The 18,658-nt window shown below is 42.8% G+C and overlaps 1 protein-coding gene across 1 annotated transcript in view; it reads left to right on the top strand.

Moving 5' to 3' along the window:
* Garre1 (granule associated Rac and RHOG effector 1) overlaps nucleotides 1–18,658 on the top strand; it is a 90,330-nt gene that overhangs the window by 1,258 nt on the left and 70,414 nt on the right. The window lies entirely within an intron of this gene.

Raw genomic sequence — 18,658 nt, 5'->3', positions numbered from 1 at the left:
GGTCTCACTGTGTAGCCCAGGCTGGTCCTAAACTCACAGAGATCTCTCTACTTCTGCTTCTCAAGTGCTGGAATTAGAACCATAGGCTAACAGGCCCAGCCTTTTTGTTTTTATTTTTATTTTAAGATCTATTTCCCAAGTGGCAGGGTAGTCATCCAGTAACCGTAATAAACTTTAACTTCCTCAACAAGTCTTATTTTAGGCTTAAAGTTCTAAGAATGTATTTGCAAAGGGCTACTTACAGATTTGATCTGGTATGTGTTTGAATATTTTTATGTGCCTTGAAAATAATATAATTTTTTCTTTTTGCAATCTTAAAAAAATGTCTCCTTTACAAGTTCAGGGAATACTTTACATTTGGTGTAAATATGATATATATATATATATATATACATAGGAAATATATTAAAAGGTTTCGTTGCTGTTCCATTTGCTCTCTGGCTGACATATGATAACGGACTCCATATGAAGAGTGCAGGTTTGTTGTGGCAACTTTTCAGTCTGGCATTTGAGATTCTAATCTTCCTCTATTTTTGCACACGAATACGTAGGTTAGCATTGGAGACCAAGATAGAAAAGTTCTCAGATTCCCTTGGCAAGCCTAGATTTTTTTCAATCTAAAATTATCTCTGGATTTTTGGAAGACAGCGTGCTTTAAGCATCCTTTAAAAAAACAAAAACAAAATCCTAAATACTTACTTTGTCGAGAACGTCAAGTCCCCTACACTTGGAGCTGTGTGTCTCCTTGATCTTCCACGTTCCAGGGACATCACTATTGAGCTTGGAGGCTAGAACATCCCATGGGTTGTGTGTCCACTCTGTCCCTTCTCCTGTGAGACTTTGTCCTCAGTGGAAAATAATGCTTTTCCTAGATGGACAAAGAATGTTGGCTAGAACAAGGGATTGCTTTGTTTGGGGCGGGAAGAGCACATTACTGGGTCCTCTCAATCAGTATTAATTCAAAAAGAGCCTGAAGTGTTGAGTTGTGCTCTAAATGTCTTTCTGATACTGCCCATGTGAGGGTTTCTTAGTTGGTTGACCCTGCGGGTCACTGCTTGCTCTTCTTCCCGTTTCATTTTGTTTAGTTGTATTTCCTATCTGCCATGCTTTAGGATCCAACTTAGGACTTTGAGATTTTACTTACTTTATTTTACATGTATGGGCGTTTTGCCTAAATGTGTGGCTGTACCATGGGTGTACAGTGCCCACTGAAGCCAGAAGAGGGCTTCCAGTCCTCTGGGTCTGAAATTACAGGTGGTTGTGAGCTGCCATGTGGGTGATGAGAATTAAACCCAGGTATTTGCAAACCAGTGCCCTTAATTTCTGAGCCATTTTTCATCTCAGAAGTTTGAACATGGCTCGGTGTGCACTACACCACTGCTGCCTCCTCAGATCTTGTGACTGTCAGTGTTTGGTGTGGGCAGTCATTCTTGTTGTTATGAATCAGCCTTGCTCTTGGCTGGCCACTTCAGAGCAGTGGTATCCATTTTCTTACCTTGTCTTTACTGCTCCACTTTGTCTTGCCTGTCTGGTGCCACTTTCTGAGGCCTAATCTCATACTTCTTCCCTCCCCTTAATACATGTTCCTCCACTTGTAGTGATATTTCATTTGTATTTTAATAAATAAATAATAAATTAATAAATCTTGTCTGAAGGCCAGTGTTAAGCAGCCACAATAGTTAACCATACAGGCCAGGCAGTGGTTGCACATACTTTTTTTTTTAAATATGTATATTTATTTATTATGTATACAATATTCTGTCTGTATGCCTGCAGGCCAGAAGAGGGCACCAGATCTCATTATAGATGGCTGTGAGCCACCATGTGGTTGCTGGGAATTGAACTCAGGACCTTTGGAAGAGCAGGCAATGCTCTTAACCGCTGAGCCATCTCTCCAGCCCGGTTGCACATACTTTTAATCTCAGCAGCTACCCTAGTTAACCATAGAGGCTGGGAGTTGGTGGTGCACACCTTTAATCCCAGCACTAGAGTAGACTATAAGGCGGAATGAAACAGGAATGTTTTCTCTTTTAGTCTGAAGATTTCAAAGAGTTCAGAGCTTTCTAGTGATTTGACTGTTCTTACTTTTCAGGTTGAACCTCAATATGTGTCTCTGGGTTTTTATTATTCGTGGTGTTTGGTATCTAATGAGGGGCTCAAACCTACGACCCTGAGATTAAGAGTCTCATGCTATATTGACTGAGCTAGCTGGCTTGGCCTGTGTGACTGACTAGTGTGGCTGCTTTGTACTGACCACAAGCAAGATTTATTTATTAAAATGGAAATGAAATATCATTACATCCATTCACGTCCAGAATAGACTTGGAAGTAGAGACCACTTTACTTCACTGTCCTTGGGTCCTTGGACTGACATCTCTACCCCTACTTGGGCTTGGCTTTCTCTCTCTCTCTCTCTCTCTCTCTCTCGCTCTCTCGCTCTCTCGCTCTCTCGCTCTCTCGCTCTCTCGCTCTCTCGCTCTCTTGCTGTGTGTGTGTGTGTGTGTGTGTATGTGTGCTTCTGCTTTTGTTTTTTGGAGATAGAGTCTGGTTGTGTACCCAAGCTACCCTCCAATTTGAGAGATCCTCCTGCTTCAGTCTCCCAAGTGCTGGGATTCATACCTGGCTTCAATTCTGGTTCTTCTGTTAATTCTTTATTTCCTTCTAAATGACCACTAGACATGGAGTCCTTCATCACTTCTAGGGTGAATCTAATGTTCTTACTAGTTGACATCCCACAGTCTCATCTTCCTTAGTGACTCAGGTCACTCTTGTGATTTGCATTCTTCCCTACACCTTTGTGGTTTTTATTTTGTTTTGAGACAGGGTCTTTCTTTTTTTTAATTAATTAATTAATTAATTTATTATGTATACAATATTCTGTCTGTGTGTACGACTATAGGCCAGAAGAGGGCTCCAGATCTCATTACAGATGATTGTAAGCCACCATGTGGTTGCTGGGAATTGAACTCAGGACCTTTGGAAGAGCAGGCAATGCTCTTAACCTCTGAGCCATCTCTCCAGCCCTGAGACAGGGTTTTTCTTATGTAGCGCTGGCTGTCCTGGAACTCACTGTGTAGACCAGGCTGGCCTCAAACTCACAGAGCTCTGTCTGCTTTGCCCTCCTAAGTACTGGGGTTAAAGGCATGTTCCACTACACCTTGCCTCCCCTACACCTTAATTTAGACTTTGTTTCTTTTTTCTTAGGGACTGCTCTAGTTCTACTCTGGTTAGGAAGAATGTAACCTTAGTTAGTTCACAGTCCCCTACAATATGGGCTATTGTTTTATTGGGAAATCAGAATATAGAGCTAAGAGACAGCCTGGAGAAGACAGAACAGCCATTGCTCTGAAGTGTCTAAAGTACCTAGAAGGGAAACACCAAAAAACTGCCAAATTTCTGGAATATTGCCTGGTTTGTTTTTATTTTTTTTCTGTTAATTTATTTTTATGTTTATTGGTGTTTTACCTGCATGTAAGTCTGTGTGAGGGTGTCAGAAACCCTGGAACTGGAGTTACAGACAGGTATGAGCTGCCATTTGGGTGCTGGGAGTTGAACCTAGGTCCTTTGGCAGACCACTGATGATTGAGCTATCTCTCCAGCCCCAAGAATCTTGCCTATTTTGTTCACTGCATTTATCTCCAGGGTCTAGAACACATGGTTCTGGGAACAATTAAGAATTTGTTGAATAAATGACCATCAGAGAGTAAATTAAAAATACACATTTGATATCTATAGAAAAGATACACGCTTAAGCCAAGAGACGTTTTGTAAATAGAGTTAGACAAATTTCAGGGAAAACTTTAAATTCAACCCAAACTGACCCAGCTATAACCCCAAGGAAGGCATGTTTGGAATGTGTTTGTGGCCAGAAAGCTTAAACTTAAATTGTATCCCCCAAGAAAGACTGAGTTTCTGGCAGAGGTTTGGGATGGTGTCTGTGGAAGTTTGGTACTAGCTTAAGTGGTGTGAGGGTTCTCTGTCTGGACTCTTGACCAAGAGTGCTACATACCCCTGCAGTATCAAAGAGAGGGGCCACCTTCCTTATACCCTGCATAGTTTCATCTGGAAATTTCTTTCCAAAGAGAGGTGGTCAGAGCTCTATCTAAAGTGCTGTAGTAGATTCTGGTCTTGGGACACTGTATGCTGTATCTGTAGAATGGGGAGAGTATGGCTCATTTCTTTTAGTATTGCCGTGAGGACTTCGAGTCTGGTAAAATTCCAGCGAGGGCTAGCTCTTTCGGTGTGTGCACACTCAGTAACCGGCCTCCAGGTTAATGCATCAGTTCTCTTTGAACCCAGCTAGTGCCTCTGAAACTATTCCTTGGCCTCACTGAGACTGCTGAGACTGTGGGAAGTGATGACAGACAGGCTCTTCCCAAACCACTCAGGCAGGAAAGCCAACCTTGAAGGTGTCAAAGGTAAATTTTCTGAAGAAGATTGAGCTTAGCTGAATAGCGTGGGGAGTGGAGAATTTGACTCCAGTTCCATTGTAAGAGCAGAGGATGCTTAGGCGGGTGATGGCATGAATGAAGAAGGTGTAGAGGTAAGGCAGCCTCCCGTGCGTAATTGATAGTGCGCTCTGCGCCACTGTGGGCTCACTGCTAGTCGGGTCTGACACTAGGTATTTGGTGTCTATTCCTTTGTGTAGTCTTCACAGCCCTGTGATACATACAGAACTGACATGTTCAGTGTCTGTCACCTCCAGTTAGCCTACACACTGCTTCAAGGGTACTTCTAAATGTCTTTGTACATTTAAGAGCTTTTTGTGAATGCCGTTCCCAGTGGAGTCTACACCCTCCCCAAATCTTCTATTTCATGAGACCTCTTAGGTTAAGACGGAAAATAGTCACAACTTAGAGTGAGGGTTAGCCGAGGGTGTGTAGAGCATCACAGTGAGGGCCCTGACCGTGATTCTCAGTATTCTCAAACCAAAACTTAAATCACTCCATAAGAGCAAATTGCAGGACAGTGTACTTATGTGTCTGTTTGAGTTAGAGAAAGAAATAGATCCTGAGTGCAGGTAAAAAAGCTGGGGGCAGGTAATAGAAAAAGAATTGGTTGCCTTTGGGATGAGGCTGCAGAAAAAAACTGAGGTTGTTAAGTAATCCAGTCTGCCTCAGCCTCCTGAGTGCTTGCATTACAAGTATGTGTCCACAGTGGGTCAAAAACTGTCTCAAATGTGAAATGTATCCTCATCTCGTTTTTAGGAAGAACTAAGTTTGACTTACCCACTTAGATATAATTCTAAGAGAGATGCCTTTCCCCCCCATTTCTCTGAGGTTAATTTTGAATAGGTTCTGTAGTATAACCACCCCCCTTCCTTTCCTTCTGTCTCTTTCTTTGGTTTTTGAGACAGAGTTTCACTGTGTAGTCGTAGCTATCCTGAAACTCACTCTGTAGACCAGGCTGACTTCAGACTCATAGTGATCCACCTGCAACCGGAGTGCTGGGATTAAAGGCGTGCACCACTACTGCCCAGCTCCTACAGTACTTTTAATTTTCTAATGCAAACAGTAAATGTTTAACTACCCTAACATTAAAATAATAATAATAATAATGATTTTGAGACAGGGTTTTGCTGACTAGCCCAAGCTAGCCTCGAACTCAAGATCCTCTTGCCTTAAGTCTCCCAAGTCCTGGAATTTCTGGTGTATGCCTCATGCCTTACCTGATTTCACACTGTCTTATATGCCATGCTTTTTTTCTGTCTATTATTTTCAATTTAAGATGAATATATTTTAAAATAGATGTCTGTGCATACCCAGTCGTGTACAGAGGGAGCAAAGAGCAAGTGCTAGCCAGTCTGCAGTCTCCACACCACCTACTACTCATTAGCCGCTCAGTAGCTCAGCTCTCTTCTCTTTTGAAGAGATCAGTTTGAAAATAGGAGCGGTAATGATGTCTAGGGTTACAGTGTGGTTTTTCTTCTTCTCTTTGAGACGTGGTCCAAACCGGCTGTTGGCCTCACACCACAGCAGTTCTCATGCCCCAGCTTCTAGGTGCGAGCCTCCACACTAAGCTTACAGTGAGGCTCTACTGTGTTACTATAAAGCCCTTAGAGCAGATCCTGGCAGGAATGTGTGTTTGTTATTGTGCACTACAGTAAAGTGAACGTGTGGCTTACATCCATCATGGTGTTGGCAGTTCAGTTCCTAGCACCCACATGGTAGCTCACAGCTGTCTGTAACTCCAGTTCCAGGGGACCTAACACCCATGACAAAACATCAGTGCACATTAAAAAAAATAAAAAAGAAGTAGTGTGTGTGTGTGTGTGTGTGTGTGTGTGTGTGTGTGTGTGTATATATATTTGGTGACAGTATCTGGCTGTGTAGCCCGACTAGCCTGGAACTCTTTATTTTCCCCTTTGCCTCTGCAGTGCTGGGATTATGAGTATATGCCATCCCCACCCCCCGACTTACTGCAGGTCTTGTTCCAAGGGTGATGTGTGTCCCAGACAACCTGACACAAAAGATTGAGAAACAGGAACTAGATTAGAGGGGTCTGTAATTGGGTTATTCTGGTGTTTGTATGCCATTGGTATAAAATGATAGAGTGTTACTCTGTCTTTGAACTCATGTCTGGTTTAGGTAATAAATCTCTTAATGCAATACATGTGGATCCCTTCCAAGTTGTTTCTTGTAGTTCATGCTGCCATTGGTTTGCTTTTCTTTTGGGGACAGGGTCTCACTATGTATTCCTGGCTAGTGCCATTTGTTTTCTTGACAAAAGCGTGTGTACTTACTGTGAGTTTTAAGATTCATCCCTTGAGCCAGGCAATGGTGGTACACACATTTAACACCAGCATTTAGGAGGCAGAGACAGGCGGATCTTTGAGTTTGAGGCCAGATTAGTCTACAGAGCGAGGTCCAGGAAGGCCAAGGCTATACTAAGAAACCCTGTCTCAAAAAAAAAAAAAAAAAAAAAATTCATCCCTTGATGTGGCATTTCTTTTTAAATTCTTTATTACATTTGAAAGTTTGTGTATATGTGTGGGCATGAGTACCATGGCATACATGTGGATATCAGAGGATAATAATCAGAGGAACTGGATTTTGGCTTCTACGTTGTGGGTCCTGGGAAGGAAATCGGATCATCAGGCTTGGTAGCAAGCAGCTTTCCCCACTGACCCATTGAACCATATTACTGACCCTACTTTTAAACCTTTCTCTTTTTTTTTCTTGGGGGGCGGGTACTGGGTCAGGGTCTCACTATGTGTATCTCTTGCATTTCTGGAACTCACTGTTTAGACCAAGCTGCCTTGGAACTCACAGAGCTCTGGTAAGCAGTGGGAAGCTTTGAATATAGAATTAGAGCTAGATACTACCACAAAAGCAATCACATTTTCTTACTAAAAATGACTTGGGAATTAGATACTAAAGAGATTCAGTTATGGTTAAGGAACCTGGGAAGAGCTCAGTCTTCTCTACCCTGTCACCCTTGTCCCAGAGGCTGAGGAACACTGGTCTGGCTCCCAGACTCACATGTCCTGGGCTTCAGTGATCTAGGTAAGGAGAGGGGAAAGTGGGCCCTCTCAGCAGCTCCCGAGGACTTGAGCTGCCCCTGAGTCTCAAGGGAGGGGAGAGTGGTATGCGTAAGTAACTTTGTCCTGTGCTTTGTAATTTGAGGTGATAGTGCCCCTTCCTCTGCTGTGTCCACCTTCCTATAGTGCGGGGCTGAAGTGACAGGGGTGATGTGCAGAGAAGTGGGAAGAGCCATGACCTTCTTTTCTTTATCTTGAGCGTACCAGGTGACACTTAGTTTGTTGCCTGAGCTCTGAGAGTTGGAGGCCACAGCTGCAGGAAGGTGGGCACTATTTCTGTATGCTTTTAACTTCAGTGGTGATTGGGGTCAATTTGACCAGAATGAGGAATCTCTATGCTAGCTCAAGGCCTCATGAAGAGTGGCTGTTTCTATTTCCTGAGGCTGGAGATGTGCTAAATCCTGTGCTCCATGGAGTTTAGCTGTGCCATTCTACTAAGGAAACAGCCGCACGAGATTTCAGCTGGCTAGCTGGCTTGCTTAAGGTCATAGTCACTAAGTGCCTTTCCTTTGGCACATGTTTGCTGAGCAGAAGTTCACATCTAGGTGAATCAGGAGGCCCAGGCCATAGCAATAGCCACTGCATTTTGACAGCACGTGGCTTTCCTGAAGTTTGTTTGTATTGGAACATCTTTCACCTAGCAGCAGTAAGGGCCTTACTAGCCTATTGAACTAGGCAGCACTTCCGTATCCCTGATGTCTGGAGCAGAGCTATGTATATCTCAAGACCTCAGTAGTGAAAATGTAAAGGCTTATGGCCTGGGAAAGTAGCAGAGTAGGAAGCCAGCATGAGCCTTCCCTAGGTAGGGAGCCCATGGTGAGGAGATTATCATAGAATTTCTACATTTCTGGCCTTTGGATATAACTCAGTGCAGGAATGTTTGCTTAACATGGGCAGAACACTGAGTTTGATACCATCATACACAGACACGCAGATACACAGTGTTCCACTTTTCTGATGGTGTGATCTGCTGAAATGTATATGGGGAAAACAGTCTTCCAACTTTGTCTCTCTCACTTGCTGGTCTTCTTGACAGATGGTAGGATTTGCAGTGTTCCCAGCTTGGAGGAGAGACACCGTAGTTATCAATTAGCAAAAATCATTCATGGGTACCTTACATTTTTGTTTGTTTGATTTTTTTGTTTTGTTTTGATTTTTGAGACGAGAGCCTTACTGTATATAGCCCAAATTACTTTTAAATTCTCTATCTCTCTTTTAAGGGTTTTTTTTTTTTTTGAGACAGGATATCTCTTTGTAGTCCTGGAACTCACTCTGTAGACTAGGCTGGCCTCAAACTCAGAGATCTACCTGTCTCTGCCTCCTGAGTGTTGGGATTAAACCAATCCAACTTAAACTCTTGATCTTCCTCCTCAGTTAGAGATGTGTGATACCAGGTCTGGCCAGAAATTACCTTAAATTTGAAATGACTCTAAATTCACATAATACTCCTTCATAGTAAGAAAGGTAATTTCTAATTTTTATTTTGACATATACTACTGAGTATATGCTATTTTTTCCTTTTTTCAGACAGTGTCTTCCTGTGCTCAGCTTGGCCTAGAACTGCCTGTGCTCTGGCCTCAGTTTTCAGAGAGCTGGTTTACACGTGCATGCCATCTTACCTGACTTGAAAATTGTTTTGATGTGTAGTTGAGAAATACCTATTTGATTTTTTCCATTATGACAGCAACCCCTGAAATTGTGGAGCCTCTGAACGAGTAAATACGTTTTTGTACACTAATGAGGTCATTGATGGTTGGCAGCCCTTGAAGAGCTTCAGGCTAGGTGCTAGTTACCTGAACAAACTTAGGTGACATCTGAGGATTGGGACTTCAAGCTCCACCCAAGCCTCTGAGACAGGAGGAGGATTTAGTGAATGATCATCAGCGGCTGGGGTTTCATGTCCTGCCTGAGTCATGAGGCCTCCGCACATGCCAAGGCCCAGAGCTTCTGGAGGTTTCTAGAGGGTGGCAGGCCTGGAGAGAGTATCGCATCTCTTCATTCAGTCCTTTGTGAGATCCTTTACAATAAACTGGTCAATGTGAGTAAATCGTTTCTGTAAGTCCTGTGAGGTGCGCTAGAATGTTAGCTAAACTCAAGGAAAGGGTTAGAGGAATCTCAAACCCCGGGTGTGATGGCACAAGCCTGTAACGTCAACACTTAGGAGATGAAGGAGGAGTATCATGAGTTTAAGACCAGCTATGTAAAGAACCTGGAGTTTTGATAGAAGCAGACAGTCACTTGGGACAGAGATGTCAGAAAGATAATGATCCATAGGATGGATATCCAGATAGATCATTATCTATCTATTTATCTCGATAGATAATTAGAGCCACCTCTTCAGCCCCAGTTAAGACCGTCTTAGTTTATAAATGAAAACTTGATCTTATCCAAGCAAACATTTCAGAATTGTAAGAGCCAGCTTTCCCAGATGTGGTAGCACACTGCTGTGATCCTGCACTTAGGAGGCTAAGGCAGGACTGTCATGAGTTTAAGGTCAGCCTAGGCCACAAGTGAGACTTCCCCCCCTGGCCCAGCATTGTCAATCTTTTTGATGTTGTAGTTCAATGTTTGTAGACAGGACTCTCCCCAAGAGTCTGCTCTTGATTCTGAGGTTGGTCTTGAACTCATGATCCTAGTGTCTGTGCTTCCCAAGTGGTGAGATGTCAGGCTTGTGCTGTCATGCCCAGTTCTCCTTTTCAGGGTCTGTGTTGTGTTTGGTTTGCAGTGTCTCTGTGGTAAAGTTACTTTGTAAGTTTTAGCACTTTGCTCAATGGTACCAAGTTCTGAGAGGTTATAGCTTTGTAAAAAGAGTAAACATTTTAAATACAGAGTAAAGTAAGTCCTTCAGTCACTAGGAAATCAGAGTAATGACTAAGTCTGTCTGCAGCAGGGTCAAGGAATAATTGTATCTTTTTTTGTTACTGCTACTAAATAGACATTAATTGTGCTAATGTGAATATGTGCTGATTATCGTCTATCGCATTTACTTTTTCACTATTGATGGTAGTAGCTGCTTTAAAAAAAAATCTAGAACAGCTGGGTGGTGGTAGTGGTGCACACCTTTAATCCCAGCACTGGGGAAGCAGAGGTAGGAGTTTCTCCATGAGTTCGAGGCCAACCTGGTCTACAGAGAGAGTTCTAGGACAGTCTCCAAAGCTACACAGAGAAACCCTGTCTCCAAAAACCAAAACCAAACCACAACAAAACAAAGAACTATCACCACCACCAACAACAACAACAACAACTAAAAGACTGATTTTTTTCCTTCCATGTTAAAAAAAAAACACAAACAAGACTAAAACAGTGATTTTTTTAAAAGATTTTTTATTCATATGTAAGTATGGTTGTACGTATGTGTGCCTGTGTTTGTTTACATGCGCCATGTGCATGCAGGTGCCCTTTGGGAGCCAGAGGATATTGGATTCTCTCAAACTGGAGTTAGTTGGGAGTAGCCTCATTTGGGTGCTTGGGACCAAACTGAGTCCTCTTTGACCATTCACTCCTATCCATTTCTCTAGCCCCACTAACCCTCAATTTAAACAAAATTAAGCCTATCCCCCAAAGTGACCGTTTAACACATTTGGCTTATCTTTTTGTTGTTTTAAACCTCTGTTATTTTAGAGTAAATCTCAACTATGTTGACTTGGTGGTTAGAGCAGTTTTTCTTCTTAAACGAAATGATCCACTGTTTGTAGATCACAGATATAAAATGCTGTAGAACCACTACTTTGCTTTGGTTTTGTGGAAAAATGCCTTGTTTTGTGGTAAAGTTGATAGAGCAACTGTCAGCTCAGAGGCAGTCCCCATCCCGTGTTGATAGATGCTTGAGAGCAGGACCTGCGTGTCTCTTTTGTTCATGTCTGTGTGACTGGGCAGATTCTGTAGGTCGGTCTTCTCAAGCACTTTAAACTACTGAGCCATCTCTCCAGCCCTTCTGTCATTTCTATCTAGAAGATAACTTAATCATGACCGCCCGGGACTTTTCCATAGACTGAATGTGTGCTGATAGGATTCACATTTCAGCTGTCCATGTGAGTCTTTGAATTGCATGCTTTACATTGATTTCTATGTAATAGCTGGCATCCGGCTCTGCCCAGTTTTTTGGTTAAGAGGCTGCCTCTCTTGCACAGAAAATGGTATGGGCTTGCTGGACACAGAAGAGTCATTTCCTTTCCTCTGGCCTTGGCTCGCCCTGCCTGCCTTTCAGTGATTTGTGTTCAGGAAACTGGGCCATGATTACTTTTGTTTCTACTTTGTGAACTTCCTCCCCCACTTCCTATTTTTACTGGCCTTGCACAGGAAATGAGGCCGCTCCTCGCTGGCTGATGCTGAGCACTGATTTGAGTGGCAGAGGATGAAGCCTTAGAGTCTGAGGCATGCAGTACTTTCCACCTTTGGGCCTCCTTCCTCTGGGAGTCACGGGGACATTGTGATAGGGTTGAGGTGATGTCATGTCCTCCTTAGGCCTGGGGGTTGGGGAAGATTGCTGTTCAGTCTTCTGATGCCTTTATTCAGCCTGAACAGCACAGGTAGGTGTTCAGGCTTGGAGTACCAGGGTCAGTTGAAGGGATGGGTCTGCTGCAGGTAAGAATGGGACTGGGGCTAGGGGAGGTAGCACAGTGGGGAAAAGACTTGCATGAAGTCCTCAGTTAGGATCCCCGCACTTGCATGGAAAAGCATTTAGGGCCAGGGAGTATATGGACAGACTTCTGGTGCTCACAAACCAGTCCGTGTGGCGGAGTTAGTGAGTACAGGGGCTTTGAGAGACTGTCAGAAGACGCCCAGTGTTGACCTCTGGCCCCTACAAGCATGTGTACACACAAGCATAGATCTGGAAGTGTGGATTCTGAGTTCTTGAAGTGGCCTTGCTGGCAGGTAGGAAGTAGACTGAGAAACCCTGGCCAGTATTAGGATCTATAGCCAGAGCCTTGATCTCTGAGGCTTCCCTTCTTGGAACTCACAAAATTGTTTTTTAAACCACTAAATTAGCATTTACCCATCATCTCTTTCCCAGTGATACCTCTTAGTGTCTTAGGAGCTTGTGGCTTATTCAAGTTTGTAGCATTTGTGCAGAAATAGTAACTTTATTGGTCTTGTTTTGAGACAGTACTGTGGTATGTAGCTCAGACTATCCATGAACTGTCATGATCCTCTTGCCTCAGCCCTCTGAATGTAGAGATTGCAGGTGTTGTATACTACCACATGGAGCCAAGAAATAATTCCATAATACATTAGGTAGCTTGAAAGTGCTTGAAGCATTTGTTGATCCGGTTTCTCAGTAGTAGTAGTGCTGTTGGCATGTTGGAGTGGATGCAGAGAAGGCTGCTCTGTATCTTAGAGGATGTTTAGCAGGATCTCTTCCATCAGTGCATGTGCCTTGGACTGGGACACAGCTCAGAGATAGCATACAGGAGGCTAGCCCTCCCTCCTTTTCTCTGACTTTCCTCTTTTCTCCCTCCGTTCCAGTCTCCTTGGTCTTGCCATTATAGCCTAGGATTCCCTCAAACTTACCATCCTTCTGCTGCTACCTCCCAAGTGATTTTTGGATATCTTCTGTATGTGTGTGTGCATATGAAGATTGTGTAGGAGTGTGTATTGGCCATGGATGTGTGCAGGTGCCCATGAACATTTTGTGTATGTATGTGGGGACCAAAAGTCAACCTTAGGTATTGCTTTTCAGGAGTCCTTTACCCCCGGGCCTGTTTTAGTTTTTGAGACAGTCTTTGTCTGGGACCTGGTATTTGATGATTAGCCTAGTCTGGCTGACTGGCGAACCCAGGAACTCTCCTGTCTCTGCCTCCCCATCATTGGGATTGTAACCATACACTCCATCCACTTTTCATGTGGGCATTGGAAAATCAAACTCCAGTCTTTGCTTTCATGGCAAGTACTTTACTTACTAAACTAGCGGCTCAGCCCTTGATTCTTGAATGTCTTGAGTGAACCCTGCCTTTGAGATAGCAGGCACATACTGGGGAGATGGCTAGTTCTGATAAACTGTGTTTTGGGGTAGTGATGCTAATGTAGAGACAGGAGAAGGCAGAACACAGCATGGCCTTTAACTCAGTCTTTTTTTTTTTTTTTTTTTTGGTTTTTCGAGACAGGGTTTCTCTGTGGTTTTGGAGCCTGTCCTGGAACTAGCTCTTGTAGACCAGGCTAGTCTCGAACTCACAGAGATCCGCCTGCCTCTGCCTCCCGAGTGCTGGGATCAAAGGCGTGCGCCACCACCGCCCGGCTTAACTCAGTCTTTATTGAAACTGCTTCCAAGACTTCCCAAGAAATGTGAGCATAAGCCCAGAGAGCCTTCCAGATGCTGGGAGGGAACATGTAGACTGGTTGTTTTAGGAGATCACAGTCCCGATGAAAAACTCAGCCAACTGTTGTGACAGGGAAGATGGGTCATAAAAGAAGTATATGGTTTTAGGTGAGGGAGGAGGTGGAGTGCTTGGGGAGGGCAGAGGAACACAGTCTTCCTAGGGAGGATATGATGGTGTTTGAGCACTTGAGGATGACTACAGAGGCAACAGAGAACAGTCAGGGTATAGGAGGATAGCTAAGAGGACATGTCAGAGAGTTTTACCGTTAGATGTGGTCTTAGGAGCCAAGAGAGCTGGGATCTAAGAAGGGACAGATTAAGGACTGAATCTTTTATGACATTTTTTTTGTCTGGTTGGATATTTTAAATTTATGACTATTGAGAGGAAAATTCTTCAAAGTATTTTTTCTGGAGCTCATTTCTAAATATGGTTTGTGTCAGTCTGAACTAAAAACATGGAAACTGTTGGGCTTTGAATTTCATCGACAATGACTTAACTACTCTGCCTGAAGAATTTCCTGCAGTGTCTCCATGTTATCCAGGGGAGATGTTTGGGTTTTGCTCTTGGGAGTTGGACATTTTGGTGTACTTAACAGGTTATTTCCTCTCTTTCAGAAGGAACTGCCTGTGGTAGTGGTTCTCAACCTGTGGGTTGTGACTCCTTTGGGGGTCTTATATCAGATATCCTGCATTCCAAATACTTATATTACTATTCATTACAATAGCAAAGTTACAGTTATGAAATAGCAGCAAAATGATTTTATGGTTGGGGTCACCACAACATGAGAGTCACAGCATTAGGAAGGTTGAGACCACTGGTCTGTGGCCTCATTATCTTAGTAGTTATAACAAGTTTATTGAAGTTCAGTTTGCGTCTACGGCCATACACCACTCTGAACACACCTGATTTCGTTTGAAGTTCAATTTGCATACCATATAATTCATTCATCATTTATAATTAAATTTTAGAATATTTTTGAAGCCAGGCATGGTAGAACAAAACTGTATTTCTAGCACCAGGGAGGCTGAGAGAGGAGGGTCAATTTTTCATCATTCCATAGAAAGTCACTTCTCTTCTGCCTGATCTGATCCTCTCCCTTTCCCCCTATCGTTACATCTATTGTTTCAGTGAATTACCTAGGATGGATATTTTGTGATTGCGTACTTTGTGTACGTGCATTCAGGTGTATGAAATGGCATCCAGAACTCAGTGTTGGGTGCATCTTTCTCAACTACTCAATTGTATTTTTTTTTTTTTTTCTGGAGAGGGTTTTTCTGTGTAACCCTGTCTGTCCTAGAACTCAACTCTGTAGATCAGGCTGACCTTGAACTTAGATCCACCTGCCTCTGCCTCCCAACTGAGTGCTGGGTTTAAAGTTGTGTGCCACCATTGCCTGGATATCTATTTATCTTTTTTAAAAGATTAAAATAATATTTTATGTGTATGGGTGTTTTGCCTGCAAGTATTGTATGTACAGCACATGCATCCCTGGTCTAGAGTTGTGGACGGTTGTGAGGTGCTGGGAATGAAGCCTGGGTCCCTTGCAAGTGCAGTGAGTGCTCTTAATTATAATTACTGAGCCTCTTTTCAGCTCCCTTTCAATATTTTTTTTTTTTTAAGGCTGAGTAACTTTCTGTTTAGTTGTGCCACATTTGCTTCTGTTTGTCAGTTGATAAGATGGTTGACTGCAATTTTTGGTTGTTAGATATACTTTGAATATTTATGTGCTGTTTTTGCTGTAAACGTGCTTTTCATTTCTCTTGGTATGTACACAGGAGTAGAGTGCCATGTGACAGCTCCATGTTTAACTAAGGAAGTGTCGATGGTTTTCCAGAGTCTGCACTATTTTCCTTTCCTGCAAGCAGTGTATGAAGATTATGGTCTCTCTACGTCCTTTCCAGCATTTGCTACTGTCTGTCATTTTCCTTATTGCCGGGCTACTGGTTATGAAGTGGTATTTTGTGGTTTTGATTTGTGTTTTCCTCACAGTGAGTGATTCCAAGCATCCTTTCATATGCTTTATGCATGACACTGGAGAGTTCATCTATATGTGAGTGTCAGTTTGGGAACTGTAAAGAAACGAGTGTGTATTTGACTTCAGAAACAATGGGCATAGTTTAAGTGTACATACATGTGTGTGTAAACAGAAAGAGACCATAAGCAGATTTGTGAATGGTAGATCACGGGCCTTCCAGAGAAACAGCTGGCATTCTCTAGCCATATTAAACCTGGGCTTGGGTGCGGGGCTTCTCTAATGGTCCTGAAGTCTGAAGTCCTTTGGAAATGGAAACCTTCGTATCTGCCTGCCTTCTCCACAGTACTGGAGTGATGGTGATGAGAGACCTCAGGGCCTCGCATAAACCAGGCCAGTGTTCAACTGAGTTGCATTTCCAGACTGCATCACCCATTTTTTTTCCTTAATGCATTTATTTATTTATTTATTTATTTATTTATTTATTTATTTATTTATTTATCTGTTTGTTTATTTTTGGATTTTTGAGGCAGGGCTTCTCTGCCTCCCAAGTGCTAGGATTAAAGGCATGTGCCACCATTGCCCACCTGGCTGCGCCCCCATCTTAAAGTTACAGATATGCATCTGGTCCCAGGTTTCCTTCAGGTAGAGAGAGGTAACTTGACATAGGAGCCAGTTTCTTGGATTTACAAAACTGTAACACTGGGAAACAGTCAGTGACTCATGGATGTCAGGTTTCCAGATAGTCTGCCAGCTAACTTGTTGACTGTGGGGACCTGGCAGGCACAAAGCAGTGCTGTCCTTCGGTGCCAGCTTCTGAGGTGTGTGAAAGCAAATGAAATGGCATGATAATTGCAAGGTGTTCGTCAGAAAAATCCTCGTTGTGGGTGAGGTGACCCTGTTTCTACAGGTGACCAGTGAAGGAGTAGCAATGTCTCCGAGGAGTCACTAACTGTGCAAAGCACTTGGTGCTCTGAAAGAACTGGGCACATGGCTAGAGAGTATTTGGTTGGCAGGAACAGGTAGATCTTTGTGAGTTCAAGGCTAGTCTGGTCTACAGAGTGAGTTCTAGAACAGTTAGGGCTACACAGAGAAGCCTTGCCTCGAAACACAAACAAAAGTTGGTAGAAAAGAATAAAGATGAAACTGAGGACCAAGCTGGTGAAAATTGTTGGGAGACAGCTGTTAGAATAGCTCCCACAGGCTGTAAGGTCAGTCAGTGGTTGCTAGTGAGCAGTAAGACTGAAAAGACCACAGGAAAGGCTACTTCACAGTTTATCTCATGCTCTCTCACTAGACAGATAGGCTTCCTTAGATTTTGATTGACTATTTCAGACAGAAACACTTCATGGGAGATATTTTGTTTAATGACGAGCATTTCCCACTTAAAATTTTTTTAGATTTGTCTCATTTTATGTATATGAAGGTTTTGCCTGCATGTATATGTCTTAGTACCACAAGCATGCCTGGTACCTGCCGAGGCTAGAAGAGGGTCTTCAATCCCCTAAAACTGGAGTTACAGATGGTTGTGAGCTGGGAACCAAACCCATGTCCTCTGTAAGAACAGCCAGTGCTCTTAATAGCTGAGCTATCTCTCCAATTCCTTCTGCTTTTTATGAGGCTAGAATTAATCAGTGGATTTGGGTATATTCAGGTTTGAGTCCTTCATCATAAATTTCCTCCTCAAATTATCATCTTGTCATTTAGACAGTGACTGATGAGCATTGGCCACATCCACTGCTTCATCACAGTTGCAAAAGGTTGGTTTTCTTAGTGTTTTATACATACTGGCTAGATTTGTTATTTTCTTAAGAGATTTATTCTATTTATTATCTAAACAGTGTTCTGTCTGCATGTTTGCCTGCACAACAGAAGAGGGCACCAGATCTCATCATGGGTGGTTGTGAGCCACCATGTGGTTGCTAGAAGAGTATTCAGTGCTTTTAACCTCTGAGCCATCTCTCTAATCCCTAGATTTGTTATTTATTTATTTATTTATTTATTTATTTATTTATTTTTTTTTTGAGCAGGGTTTCTCTGTAGTTATGGTGCCTGTCCTGGAACTAGCCCTTGTGGACCAGGCTGCCCTCGAATGCATAGAGATCTGCCTGCCTCTGCCTCCCAAGTACTGGGATTAAAGGGGTGTGCCACCACCGCCTGACTTGTTATTTTTAAACTTTGAACATTTTATTATTGTGTGTTTATGTGGTGAATGTGTACATACAAATGCCACAGCACATGTGGGAGTTAGTTCTCTTTTTCTACTGTAGGACCCAGGGGTCAAACTCGGGTTATCAGACCTGCACAGCAATGCCTTTGCTCACCGAGCCATCTCATTTTTCTTGTTTATGTATGTCTCAAAGCAAAAATGTTTGGAGAATTGGAGAAATGATTGGATTTAATTAATACATATTGTATATATGCATTGAAATGTCATACTGAGTGTGATTAATATATATAATTGCTGTATGCTTTTTTCATTGAAATACTAAATTGTTATTGTTATAGGAATCTTTTTATTTAAATATAAAATTTAAAGTGTGTGTGCACGCATGTAGGTAGATATATGTATGGAGAGGTCAGAGATATATGTATGGAGAGGTCAGAGAACAACTTTTGGGAGTAGGTTTTCTCCTTGTATCTTTTCTGTTTGTTTGACACAGGGTCTCTCTGTATAGCCCTGGCTGTTCTGTAGCTCACTGAGTAGACCAGGCTGGTCTTGAACTCAAAGTGATCACTTCTTCTCCTCTTTTTTCTTTCTCTTCCTCCTTCTTTTCCCTTCTTCTTCCTCCTTGTTCTTCTTCCTCCTTCTTCTTCCTCCTTCTTTTT

This window comes from Alexandromys fortis, unplaced genomic scaffold, assembly GCF_014885135.2.
Source record: "Alexandromys fortis isolate MF-2015 unplaced genomic scaffold, M_Fortis_MF-2015_v1.1 scaffold_140, whole genome shotgun sequence".
In the NCBI taxonomy this organism is placed as follows: domain Eukaryota; kingdom Metazoa; phylum Chordata; class Mammalia; order Rodentia; family Cricetidae; genus Alexandromys; species Alexandromys fortis.
Note: the sequence above shows the minus strand (reverse complement) of the source record. Positions and strands in the feature narration are given on the sequence as shown.